This window comes from Equus quagga, chromosome 3 (assembly GCF_021613505.1).
Source record: "Equus quagga isolate Etosha38 chromosome 3, UCLA_HA_Equagga_1.0, whole genome shotgun sequence".
Lineage (NCBI taxonomy): Eukaryota > Metazoa > Chordata > Mammalia > Perissodactyla > Equidae > Equus > Equus quagga.
In genome coordinates this window covers 44,784,224-44,794,983 of record NC_060269.1, presented here as the reverse complement: position 1 = coordinate 44,794,983, position 10,760 = coordinate 44,784,224, and the positions used below count along the sequence as shown (strand labels likewise).

Here is a 10,760-nt window from a genome sequence, read left to right as displayed (position 1 = left end):
AAGTGTGGCTAGATTTGACCTACAGCTGGCCAGATTTAGCCCACAGACCAAGGCAAGATAGGGGAAAAAGACAAATAAGATGATAGATATAATCTCAAATATTTCAGTATTACATTAGCTGTAAATGGACCAAGCATTCCAATTAAAATTCTTTTTCTATTCAAGGGAAAACACACTAAAACTAAGGTTGTAAGATTATGTTAAAAAGAAATTAACATGTAATACACCTTAAATATAAGACCCAGAAAAGTTGAAACCAAAAGGATAGAAAACCACTTCATGCAAACGCCAACAAAAAAGTTGCAGAACTATACTAAAAACAGACAATGTAGACTTTAAGACAAAAATTTTTACTAAAAATAGTGGGGCATTTCAAATTATCCAACAGGAATGTATAACACTTCTTCTAAATTTGAATACACAGTCTCTAAACATGTAAAATAAAACTGACAGAATCAAGAAAAATAATAGGCAAAACCAAGACCATAGAAGAATTTGACATACCTGTCTCAGTAACTGGTACAACAGAGAAAATACTCAATAGAACACGTAAAAATTTAGAACAATATGGTTAACTTTACTGTGTTTGTGTGTCTGTGTGTGCATGTGTAAAACGTGTTGCTAGCACATAGCACTCAACACTTGTGTTATTCATATTTTATTCAAGTTCACATGGAAAGCAACAAAATCATATATATAGCTGGAGTGTAAAGGAAGTCACAGCAACTTTTCTAAGTGTTAAATCAAAGTATGTTCTCTGATCACAGTGGAATTAGGGTAGAAACAAATAACAAATATATAATCAGAAAATCTCTAAACAATTAGAAAATAAGCAATACATTTTTTATTTAAAAATGTGTTTTTCTGTCTAAAAATTTGTGGAAGAATGGCATAAGGCCACTCACTGGTTGTTCCTACTCGTTAGCTGCAGACCAGTTGTCAGTGGCAAGCTGAACGCTCATTTTTAGGAGGGAACTGCTGCATGGATGCACAGGGCATCTACACTCCTTCAGACCAGTCTGTGACCCTGGGTTGAGTAGCAGTAAATTCAGAAGCTGGAGCGATCCCTTCATCCTGACATTCCTCCTTTGCCCCAGCCTTTTCTGAAGTGGACTGCTCTTTTCAATCTCTTTAGGATCTCTGTAGTGGTAGAGATCAGGCATGACCTCTCACAGGTGCTCATGGGAGATAGTGCCACACATAAACAGAATTTTGCAGGCCAGCACCCACCACATCAGACCCAGTGAGTAAGCTCCCTTGTTGTTGCATGGGATGGCAATGTCCACATAGTGCAGAGGAGAGCCTTTGCTACGCAGAGCAATGGTAGGCAGGTTAACATAAGATGCCTCTGTGAAACGCTGGTGGTCAGCCCTGGGATCAGTGCTACCAGAAGTCACAGCTCGTGGAAGGCTGCCTGAACCTGGTTAATGAAGGTTCCAGGAGTCAAGGGACCAGCAGTAAGAGTGGCTCCAGTGACAGAAGCAAACTGTAGCACAACTCATTGACCAGTATTCCTGGAGGATATGACACCGACATCAGCCAGGTTTTCAATGGCAACAATGACATGAACTTCTAGCAGAAGCTTCTCCCAAGTTCTTTTCAGATGTATGATGTAGATGCCATCATTTTTCCTTTTGGGAAGGTACTGTTCCGTTTGGAAGCTTTGGTTTGTGCCACTGAAGTGGCTTTCTGCAGAAAGAAATTTGAAGATATCCTCCTGCTTTATTTGTAGGACATCAAAGGCTCTGAACATTTTGAAATTTTTCCTTTAAGTGATGACAGTAACCCAGAACAATATCATATAGACCAGTCTCTGGATAGAGCAGAAAAAGGAGCAATACATTTCTAAAAATCCTGTGTGTCAAAGATGGAGTCACAATAAAAATTATGAAATATTTAAAAATAAAAGATAGTAAAAACACAACATTAGAACTTGTGGGACTCAGCTGAAGCAGTGGTCAGAAGGAAATTTATAGTCTTAAATGCGTATGTTAGAAGAAAAGAAAGTATGAAACCTTATTATATAGGCATCCATCTCAAGAGTTAGAATAAAAACAGCAAATTAAACTCAAAGAATACAGAAGGAAGGAAAAATATTAAGAAAAGAACAGAAATTAATGATATAAAAAACTAACATAAGCCAGAGAAAATCAGCACTAAAAATATTGATAAATATCTAGAAAACTGATTAAAAAACCAAACAAACCAGAGAAAATAAATATCATCAACATGAAGGTGCCACAGACATTAAAAAGGGCTATTATGTACAACTTTATGCCAATACATTTGAAAACGTAGATGAAATATATACAGGAGAAAATAGGAAATTGAAATAGTCTACTTTCTGTTAAAGAAATTTATACTGTAAGAAAACAGGAACAACAAAATCCTCCTCTCAAAGAAACCTTCAGGTTTAGAAGAACTCACTCATAAAATCTTCTGAACACTTAAGTAAGACTCATTGACATCTTAAGCAAAATATTTCCAAGAATAGAGAAAAAATGAAAACATCAAATTCATTTTGTGAGGTCAGAGTAACACTGATACCAAACCCTATCCAGGACATTTCAAAAAAGAAAACATAAAGTCCAATTTGTTTCACATGCATAGATGCAGAAATTCTCAGAAAATAACCCAACAAATTTAGGTTTATTCTGGGAAGGAGTGCAATGTTGCCTTAACATATCAAATAACATAGTTTACCACATTAATTATCGAAAAGAGGGGAAAATACACTAATCTTGATAGATACACAAAAGGCAATTGATAAAATCCAATTCCTATTTTTGACTTATGAATAAATCCCTTAGGAAACTACGGTTCAAAGGGGACTTCCTTAATTTACAAAAACCTACAAGAAACAACACAATTAATGGTAAAATGATAAAAGCTTTCCCTCTACAATTGAGAAGGAAGGACAATGCCTAATATTACCATTTCTATTCAACACTTTACTGGAGATGCTAGCCAATGCCACCCTGTCAGCCTTAGGAGACTGGAGTATTTCAGGATCTAGCCATAGCTCTGATCTCTGATGTTACTCGGCCTGCATCTACGAGGAACAGCGCTCCTCTCCACTGCAGGGCTTCTGCTTACACTGACACTGGGCTGTCTACGTTTTTTCTTGCGAGATATTCTCTAGTTGAGTCTCTACTTCATGTCAGTTCACCGGTACTACCACTAACTCATTCCCTCCATGTATTTCACAATAACACTCCATGAAGAAGATTTGTACCATTACATTGAAAAGCCTTGGCATTATCTTGAAAGGCAGAACATTTGCACCTCACACAACCCAGCAATTTCACTCCTAGGTATGCCATAGGGAAAATTTCGTACCTATGTACCAGGAGCAATAGGAAGAAGAAAGCTCATGGCAGCACAGACCGTGGTATTTTTTTTTTCTATTGTGAAAATTGATAGTTTTTAACACTAGAATTGATTAATAAATTGTGGAAGATTAACACAATAAAGCAAATAATCATGAAAATAAAGAAAATAACACAGAGCCACTTAGATGAATGGTGGATGCTTAGTGTTGAGTGAATATATACATTCACGACAAAAAGTTTTAAAAATTAAGGGTATAATAAGCACAAAATTTAGGACAGTGATTAGTGCTGATATGACAGGAAGCAGGGAAATAGGATGACGTGAAATACATGAGTAGAGGCAAGTAACATTTTATGTTTTGGTTGGGTGATGGCTTCATGGACTTTCATTATGTTACTGTTTTATAATGTGTGTACATTATGTGTACGTGTTCTTTATATATACCAAGTGACCAGGTCTTTTATTACAAATGATAATAAACAGGGAATTGCAGTGGACGGCAATGATTCCCTCGCTTTAGAGCACAAAGGCAACTACTTTACAAGGCTAATCAGGTGTGTTGTGTTATTTTACTTAAAAGATGGGGAGCATCTAAAATGCTTCAAACCTATTGGTTGCTTCTTACTTTCGCTGATGGTACAAAGGCACATACAAAAAGATAGAAAAAATTGGGGCCAGGCCTGGTGGCGCAGTGGTTAAGTTTGCACGCTCTGCTTCAGTGGCCCGGGTTAGCAGGTTCGGATCCTGGGGGTGGACCTGGCACCACTCATGAAACAACGTTGTGGTGGCATCCCACATAAAATAGAGGAAGATTGGCACAGGTGTTAGTAAGTGACAATCTTCCTTAAGCAAAAAGAGAAGGATTGACAACAGATGTTAGCTCAGGGCCAGTCTTCCTCACAAAAAAAAACAAAAAAGGCAGAAAAAATTAGAAGACTTTATTGAGCTCTTGGCAGACCTCTCTCATCAGATTACCTCAGAGGCTACTGGTCACCCTCTGGATGGGCTCCCTCTGGGTCAGACATCCAACCCTGCTCCAGTCAGCTGGGATTCAGTCACATGTACTGAGCTGAAGAAGCCTGTGGATGTGGCAGGCATTCTGCAGCTTCTCTAGAAAGGAGAATATGTTTGGCTAGCAGCTTGTTTGGCCTCTCCGGTACTCGGTATGAGCTCAGCTAGCAAACAGTAAGGTACAAAGTTCTAAACAGACTGCCCTTTTCACCAGAGGGCAATTTGAATCTCAATATAATGTTTCTCGCATTTCAGAACTCTCACACACTTTCAAAACATTTCTTGTAAATATAAAAGTTTTCTGGCCTTAAAATTTTATAGTATCTGAAAGCTAGAGTTCACTGATGTAATATTTTTTTTCCTCAGACCATTCTGCATAATTTAATCCACAGCAGTGCTGGCACCTTGCCTTTGTCAAAATTCTACAACTCTGTCTGTAGGATTAAATGGCTCATATTGACTAAATAAGTTTGATTCTAAACATTCATTTATTTAAAGTTTAATAGTTAGGGTCTGGCTCCCTGGCGTAGTGGTTAAGTTTGGTGTGCTTTGCTTCCGTAGCCTAGGTTGGTGGGTTAGGATCCCTAGCACAGACCTACCCCACTCATCAGCCATACTGTGGCAGTGACCCACATATACAGTGGAAGACGACTGGCATGGGTGTTAGCTCAGAGCTAATCTTCCTCAAGAAAAACAAATAAATAAAAAAAGGGGAAGCTTGGCCTAGGGCTAATCTTCCTCAGCAAAAATATATATAAATAAAATAAAATTTGACAGTTAGAATTTACTTTTTGTAGGCAAAGTAATGCAGGAGAATCATTTGGTAGTACTTTTGCTTAGCAAATTATCTGTTGTATTACTGATTTTGCATTGACTAGAGAAAACATCTTCAAAACAAATAAAGGAAAGAAAATAATTCATTTTTATTATATTTATATTCCAATGTTCTTTATTATATGCACTGAATATTCTAGGGTTTGCAGGTTAGTAAAAGCACTGCAGATATTCAAGGAAAACGTGGGTGACTCAAATAAATAAATACTTGCTTGTTTCTCAAAGCTTATATATTGCAACTATTGTAGTGTAATTAAGAAGAAAGAAAAAGTCACATAAGTATTAAAAATGTCAAAATAGAGCTAAAATTTTAGGATTTTAAAATCTCAAGCTTCTCGTTAACTGGCAATTGGAATCAGCTATACTTATCACTCGGCAAAATATTTTAACCTTGACTGGCTTTGCCCAATGGTAAATAATTCATGATATTGCAGATGACTTAAAATATGCATGTGGATCATTGCTAAAAGATGTAGTCACTTTGAAACTTCACTGAAGATGTGCCTTTCAGCTTTTACCTGTAGAAGGGTTATAGTCTACCTTGAGAAGAAACACATAGCATATAAATATGATGCTAAGCTATGACCAGCTCTGCAAAACAGTGAACTGTTCCAGCTCAAGCATGCAGTATAGCTTCAGGTTAGAGTTCCACCACCAATGAAGCAAATCATTAGCTATGTAATTCAAACTCTGAAGTTGCACCCTGACTGAGGATGGGGGTAATTGAGACACTATGGATCTTCACTACGGATCTCATCAAGGATGCCTTAGGCTGTCCTGATGTGCTTGTATGCTAAATGGGGAAACTGAATAGTCATATATAACTACTGTGTTCAGGACCAAGGCAGCGTTATGGCCTCAAGAGACATTAGCACAGAAGAAAGAAAATTGGCAGCAAAGTTTCATCTGTCACACTCTGTATTGATCCTATGATTTTTTTGTGTGAAAGTTCAGGTCTTTTGATTTCTGTTTTTTGTGCCAAGTTTTGTGATTTTGTAAAATTAGCCAGGACATACAGATCTTTTACTTTTAGATTGAATCAGCATTGACAATAGTATCTGCATCATCAAAGTTTATACATATTTAGTTGAAAGGATCGACTTGACTTTCATGGTTCAACTTCTAAGGTAAATCATTCTAGGTTGGAATCTGTTAGTGACACTATGACCAATCCACCCACATTCATCTGCATTGCCTATTACGACAACAGACAGAAGTTGGGTTAGCCCCAGGGATCCCGTTATATCTCCCATCAACAAAGTCTGGAGATGAGCCTGAGTCATTGCTATGTATTGTGCAATCTACACGCAGATGCACATGAGTGGACTCACTCTCGTCAGAACCAGACTGAAGCAATGTGTCAGGGATTATTTACCAGTTTTTAAAAATCCCACTAAAGCAGAATGAATAACAGATTAAAGGCATTGCAAAGTCTGGTGGCTCTTGATAAAATGGACCAAGTTGCTTAGGGTCTGTTAAACTAAAATGTTTATATATTGTAAAAAGAGTTAAAAAGTGATGGCACAAGGGATGGGAAAAGCCGTAAAATCTATAAAAGTTAGTAAAGTCACCTTGAATGAAATCTCTGGCAGAGCAAACCCGTAGAACTCTAATGAGCTATGATTAAATAGCAAAGCCAAGAGTAGTGGGCATCTTGGGGCATATTTAACAGTAAGAAAAAAGAAAAAAGAAATAAGAATTTTCTTCCTTTGACTTACATTTAAATAGTAATGAAAGACCCAATGTGGAAGTCATACTTGCTCTTCCTTTTAAGTACTTACCAAATAACACCACAAAAAACCATCTTCCTGTTTGGAGGATGGTGCTGTTTGATAAGGATTAAAAAGGAGAGAGCAGGTATGACTTCCTCACCATTCATTCTACTGCTCTTGCCTACTTCTCCAGTTTCCAGTGCGGGAAAGAAAGCTTGTGTAGTTTGAGAACAGAGAACAAAACAAAAGCCAACTGGCTCATGTGGAATTGAATCCATGAATTAGACTCAAAACAAATCAGTGGGCGCTGCCTTGGTAAAAGCATGATTGAATTCCTACTGAATTGCTTCACGATGCAGTTGAGTTAAGTGGAGGTGGAACAAAGTTAGTATAGACACTGCCCCTCCAACTGCACCACATTCTATGTGATTATTTGACTGGTAATTTTAAGGAGTGAAAGAGGACAAAACTAACATTTGCTGAGAAGCAGGTGTCTTGCACATTTTTTTTTCTCTATTCTATGATGTAGCCAATAATATTCCCATCTTTATTAGTGGGGAAATTGAAGTATAGAGAGCTAAAATAATTTGCTGAAGGTTATGCTTCTGGTCAATGACAAAGCTAGGATTTCAACGTGGATCTGTCTGTCTCCAAATATTTACATGTTGTTTTAGACTAAGAAAGCCCACCAGAATCATCTTTGGAGATTTAAGAAATACACATGGCTGATAATATCTTTTATGGATTTGGGAGGGGAGGGAGGGAGAAATTAATAGAATTTAAATATAGACTATGGATTAGATAAGAGTAATGTGTCAATTTAAAATGCCTAATTTTAGTAACTATACTGTGATTATATTAGATAATGCCTCATTTTTAGGAAATATATACTTAAATATGTCTATGAATATATAGATAGTCTATATCTACATGTATGTACAGATAGATAGATAGATAGGGACAATGATAAAATAAATGGGACAAAATGTAAATAATTGGTGACTCTGAGTGTGGCACATTGCATTTTGCAAAAATACTGACAATAATGCCTCTCATCCCATAGCTCTTTTACCCGTATGAGGGGGTCTATTTTCCCCCTCTGAATTTGGGTGGGCATGTCTATGGCAGAAATGATGCTATACACTTTTCCAGGCTAGATGATAACAAGCAATATAGCTGCTGCCTTGCATGCTCACTCTTGGAACCCAGTTGCCCTGCTCAGAGGAAGCTCAAGCTGCCCAAATAGAAGGCCATGTGGAGGGGCCCACATGGAAAAGAACTGAGATCCACAGCTCTCAGCCCTGGCTGAACACTGAGCTCATGGCAGCACTAATTTGCTAGCTAAAGGAGGAGCCATCTTAGAGTTAGATCCAATTGGGCTAGTGCCATTGCTGATGCTGTGTGGAACAGAGACAAGTCTTCCCTCTGAGCTCTGCCCAAGTTACAGGTCTGTGAGCTAAAAATAACTTATTTTAAGTTACTCGCTAACTTTTGGGATGTTTGTTATACAGCAATAGATAACCAAAACTCTGAATAAAGAGTATATGGCAGTTCTTTTTATTATTCTTGCAATTTTCTTCTAAGTTTAAAATGATATCAAGGGGCCGACCCTGTGGCCAAGTGGTTGAGTTCACAGGCTCCGCTTGGGTGGCCCAGGGCTTCACAGGTTCAGATCCTGAGTACAGATCAGCACTGCTCATCATGCCATGCTGAGGCAGCGTCCCACATAGCAGAGCCAGAAGAACCTACAACTAGAATATACAACTATGTACTGGGGGCTTTGGGGAGGAGAAGAAAAACAAAAAAAGAAGATCGGCAACAGATGTTAGTTCAGGCGCCAATCTTGAAAAGACAAATAAATAAAATGATATCAAGTGAAAAGTTAGAAAAGTGCACATGCCCAGACCCTACCTTCAGAGATCTAATTTAGAGGATGTGGGCATGTGTGTTTTGAAATGACAAAACAAACCAAAACCAAACAAAAAGACTTCTTGGGAGATTCTGCTATACATCTTTATTTATAAATCTCCGGTCCACTTGAAAAGAAGCAAACTGATTATTACTGTAAAAGATTACATAAGTTTCAATATTATGTCAAATGAGCTTAAGCTAGAATACTGTAAAATAGTCAATAAATTAATTATATATATTATATTTATATATGACCGGATTTTTTTAGTTGTCACCTGAGGCCTTTCTTTATGTGATATTCCCTTAATTATTTGAAGTTTGAGGCCATTTAATGTGACTTTGTAGGTTCTTTTTAGACTATGTCTTTTCTTGTATGGCTGCCAGGGTATGAATTTTTCTCCAATTCTATGTGTGAAATTGAGGTACTGACCACCTCTATGGTGACAGTTTCGAGAACATTGGTCATATTCTTGTTATAGACTCAGCCCCTAAGAAAGGTGATCAGCAATTTAGATCATAGCCAAACGACAGGTTAAATTTCGGGATTTACTTGGATTAATGTCAATACCTTAGTGGTTGGATTTCTTGAGCATACTATGATTGTCCTCCTAAGAAAGCAGTAAGAAGGAACAGGGGTTGTGTCTTTTTACATCAACAAAGGACTCCCATACAAGGGCTGAGATGGAGATACAAGGCCTTTTGCTGAAGAAACATATTTGGATCCCAGACAAGTGAACTGAAGCAGACGCCTAGCCTTGGCCTGGAACTGGAGCAAACACCTGAAGCAGGTGTAGGAGCCTCTTTGTATTGAGCAGGAAAACACATGAGAGTCGGGCAAGGTGGCTGTGGCTTTAGTGGACATGTTCACCCCAAGCCCCACACATTTCAGACCCTACCCATAGGTAGGGATGGGGGTCTTAATATGCCATCAGATTTGCTCTTCTCTATGGTAGGGTCCTCTATTATTTCCTCTCTTTACTAATGGCCAACAATCTATCCAGTAGTTCAAGCCAAAATCTGAGAGAAAACCTCAGATTTCTATTTTGTTCTTCACTTCCAGAGCAAATTTCCAAGTCCTTTGGTCTCACTTAAAAATATTATTTTATTCCTCCTCTCCTTGTCATCCTCACCCTCACTGCCCTAGTTCAGCACGTGTGCTCTACACACATACTATTGCCATAGCTTCTGATTGGTCTCTTGGCCTAAAGTATTGACACCCTCTAATTCACCCATTCCTCTTTCCTGACGGCCATGTTTAATACGTATGAACTATTATGTACTGCTCTTGATCAAAGTTTTTCAGTGTTGTCCATGGGCAGATTGAATTTCAAGTCTTTTTTAGGAATCATGTAGTCTTTCCCAATATGGCTCCTGCCTACCTTTCTAGTTTCATCTCTTGCCAATCCCTCTTTTGAACTTCATGCTTTGTCTCTACCAACCTACCTATATTCCTGAGTACACTATGGTCTCTCACACTCCTGCTTCCTTGGGCAAGCTCTTCTCTGCCAAGAATGCCTTCTCTCTATTTGCATTTTGTCTACCTGTCAATTATCTTTCGTTGTTTCAAAGTCTTAATCCAAACACCATCTTGTCTGTGCAAGCATTAGTGAGTTCCTGCACACGTTGAACTTATCTCCATTAGAGCAAACATTACATTCATTCAACATTCAACACGTGTTTATAGAGCTTGCACTGCATGCCCGGCAGTATTTTAGGCACTTGGGATAGATAATTAGATAAAAATAGCAAAAGTTTCTTCCCTTGAGGAGCTAAATTATACTGCAGTTGTTAATTTTTCCTCCGTCTCCTCATTGGTCCCTGTACAACTTGAGATCAGGGACTTTGTGTTAGTTTTCTGTATATCCTCTGCACCAAGCACTGTGTCTGCCCCACAAGAGGAACTGAACAACAATTTATGGCTATTTAATGTCATATAGGGCAAGTTCAATCAAGGAGAAA

The 10,760-nt window shown here is 38.1% G+C and overlaps 1 pseudogene; it reads right to left on the bottom strand.

Moving 5' to 3' along the window:
- Positions 1–914: 914 nt before the first annotated feature.
- LOC124236743 (40S ribosomal protein SA-like) lies at positions 915–1,753 on the bottom strand (annotated as a pseudogene).
- Between the last annotated feature and the right edge of the window lie 9,007 nt (positions 1,754–10,760).